The sequence below is a fragment of the Lonchura striata genome, chromosome 14, assembly GCF_046129695.1.
Source record: "Lonchura striata isolate bLonStr1 chromosome 14, bLonStr1.mat, whole genome shotgun sequence".
In the NCBI taxonomy this organism is placed as follows: Eukaryota; Metazoa; Chordata; class Aves; order Passeriformes; family Estrildidae; genus Lonchura; species Lonchura striata.
Genome location: NC_134616.1, coordinates 16,683,719 through 16,687,438, shown reverse-complemented (window position 1 = coordinate 16,687,438; position 3,720 = coordinate 16,683,719).

Here is a 3,720-nt window from a genome sequence, read left to right as displayed (position 1 = left end):
GATTTGGGTTTGGCTTTTTGTCGGCTTTGCTGTGAGTTAATCAGCCCTGTGATGCTCCCTCCTCTGTCAGAGGCCAGGGCATGGAAGGAGCAGCAGAAAGCTGTGATCTCTCTAAAACCCTTCATTGGAGAATCAAGCCCTCAAAGATCAATTAATTCCCCAGGGTATTTACTCCCTGACTGCCTGGGAGGGCAGGGAAAGCTCTGTCTGTGCTTGCAGGCTCTGAGCAGCAGGAGCTGCTCCTTCCCAACTCCTCTGTGTCTCCAGCAGCTCTTGTCCTCATCCAGCTCCTCCTGATCCCAGGGCAAACACAGACCCCGTGTGAGGGAAAGCAGAGACCTGTTCTGGACTCTGAAATAAAAACACAGACACACAGAGCATGGCACATACCTGGGACAGCAGCCCAGATCTTCAAAGGTTTTAATTTTAACCCCCCTCCCCCAATTTTTGGATATCCTCTTGACAAATCACTTTAACAGTTTTATTTACAGTAATAAAAATAAATTACTCTTACAGATGAATGTATAATATATTACACAATAGAGATACAGTGCAATAACAGCATTGATTTGTTTTCACTCGGTCATAAAGTGCATCGAAGGGGCTTGATTTGACCACAACTGAATGATAACTGTACATTTGCCTTTGAGATCAACTTTCCCAGTCAAGTTAAAAGGCTCATGACAACACTGGCAGCAAAACAAGGCTGTGGGGTGGCCTCATTCCTGGGAAATCGGGTGGGACGGGAGGCAGGGAGGGGGGTGATGGATTCATTCCCGTCCTGTCTGCACAGAGCAGGCTCTGCCTCTGCGGGAGATTCCTGCTGGCCTTGGCCACCAGGAGCTCCCCCCTGCCTCGGATGGAGCATTCCCTGTGCGGGGAGGATGCTCTGTGTCCCGGGCTGCTGTGCTCTGCCCTGCTCCCAAGGGACATCTGCCACCAGCCTGTCCTTGGCCCTGTGCTGCAGAGGAAAGGCAAGGCACAGCCCAGGGCTGCAGCCAGACCCTGCCCAGCTGCAATAAAAGCTTTTCCTGGGACGAGGCAGCTGTTTTCCAGCTCCCAGAGCCTGCAGTAAGGCCATAAAGCTGTGCTTGTGGTTTCGGTGGCTGTCAGCGCCCGCTGCAGCACCCTCAGCAGGGACGGGATCACCTTGGAGCCACTCCTGGCACCCGGCAGAATTCCTGAAGGCAGCTGTCCCCCCTGGAGCTGGGGACAGCCCACTCACAGCTCTCCAAGCCAGGGACCAAGGAGCTTCACACCACCCCTCTGACTGGGGTGCTGTCTGCTGAAAAGCCCATTTTCTCCCCGTGATGCTGCAGTTTTCCAGTGGGAATGGGAGATCTCCATTCCCGGGCTGCAGGGACAGTGGGGAGGGTGCTCTGGAGGGGATTTTGACAACAGAAGAAGAACAAATGGTCCCAGTGGAGCTGCCTGACCTCACCACGAGGGAAGGCCGGGCAGGAACGAGAGGAATTGCAAAGAAATACCGTGTGCCATCCAACAATTATTCCTGACAATGAGAAGTGAGCTGTTAATTCATCGTTAGCAACGGCGTGAGTCTCGATGCTGGGCAGGACACACCAATACAAGTGAGTACCAATGGAGTTTTAAAAAGTCTCCCCACCCCAGATTTGATGCTTTTACAAGAAAGAGATACTTCATCACCTAAGGAGAACAGTAATGGTTTCTTGGGGGTTCATTCCAGGTTCAATTAAAACTCTTTGATATGAACAGACTGGAGCTGCCACATCAGGACTGAGATCCTTGGAGCCTTTACTGCTGGTTACTGACATGAGGCTGGCTAAAGAGAGACATTTTCACTGTTCAAAGTCCCAAACTGACCAAAATGGAAAAGGAAAAAAGAAAACAACCCCCAAAATAAAAGTAAGCAGCTTTGTTGGTGGAGTCTATACAGTTTAATAGGGATTTCTAATAGGGATTTTTGTTTTTGTTTTTTATATAAGTTCTCACACTGGGACAGGGACAAGGGCTTGTTGTAAATGCACAAGCTCCCCCCAAGCCTGGCACATCTCCATGACCCTCAGGGCAGCTGTGGTTACATCCCACCCCACAGTGGCCCTGGCCTTGTCACAGTGTATTTGAGGAATGTTTTCTCCTTCTTTCTCCTCCTTGCCCTTGCCTCATCCCCTCAGCTCAACCAGCCAAGCACCAACACCGAAAGCTTTTCACCTCTACATTCTGCTGGCCACCAGCTGGTGGTGGAAAAGCCAAAGGCACCCAGGAACCTGTAAATAAATCAGCAAATCAGCAGGGGATTCATTTCCCTGGCCATGCTGATCCCTGCCATAGATTCAGGACTGCTTGGACACCACCTGTAATTACTCAGGACCAGTTTTCTGCCCATTTCTGCCTCTGTAGATCCAGACCAGCTCCTGGAGAGTCCAGAAGTGACAAGAGTCTAAGCCCAGCCCGGCACTAGCCTCTCATCCTTTATCAAAAGCTCTTTGCCAAGCTCAGAGTTTGGAGATAACAGTGGCAAGATCCTGGCCAGGGTGAGGATGGCGAGTTCTTCCCAACCAAACACCCACCAGCCCTCTCCAGGCAGCTCCAGTTCCCGCCTGGAGTCACCACAGGGACTCTGTGGACATCAAAGGACATCTCCAAATTCCCAACAAGCCAAAGCCCCTGTGCTTTGCAGGACTGCACTGTCCCCTTGTCTCAGCTGAAAAGCACAGCCCTTAAATCAGAGGCTTTTAGAGACCCCAAATTAATAGAGGTACAGAATCCCAGGTGGAGGAGGCCTCCCAGTACATCCAACACCAGAAAACATGGAGCACTGGATGTTCTCCAGTTGCTCTGTGCCCTTCTGGTGGTGCCCAGGAGGTGGAGAGGGCTGCTGGGCTCTTTTCACTGAATTTTGGATCCTCAGTGAATCCACAGAGGATCCACCAGCTGGAAACCGCATTTTGCTTTTGGTAATTCCCTCACCATTGGTGCCACATCCACATGGGACACTGTTACATTCATGGGAGCTGCTCCCTCTTTTTGGCAACAGAACCTCATCCTAAAGCCCTGCATTCCATCCTGAACATGTCCCAAAGCAGCCCCAAACACCAGGACATTCCCACCCTGCACACAGCACCCCTGCCTCAGCACGTGATTCAAGGTGGTAAATTAACTTTCCTGCTGATCAGCACGAGGAGGCTCCAAAATCCACCCCTGATGTCCAACATTGCCACTCCAAACTTTCCCAGTGAATATTTTTCTCTATGGAAAACAAAACTAAAACAAAGCCAAGGCACTGCAGCAAAGGTGCAGTAAAATGGGCAGAGGTTTCCACAAGGCAACGCACGGCAGGTGAACCTAAACCTCTTTATCCTCATCTTCACTTCCCCTGATTTCCCCACCTTTCCTCTGACAAAGCAGGAGAGGGAAAACATGCAAAAAACCACCTGGAAATTGCACTATTTTTATTTAGGGCAATGACTGCAAAATGCCATTTTATCAAAATGGGGGTTTTTTAAGAGGAGATTTCTTGAGACTTTTCCTAAAAAAAGTGTTTTTAACAACTTCCATGGGCAGCTCTAACGTCTCAGAGAGAGGTGCTAGACCATCACTGGAAAAGAAATCCTTATTTTACAGTAACTCTGAGGAAGGGATAGGCTTGTACCACATCCTGACTGTGAGCTGGGGCAGTGCACCCAGGGACCAGAATTCAGAGTTTGCCTTTGCCAAAGTGGCTGGAAATGAGTTTGGGTG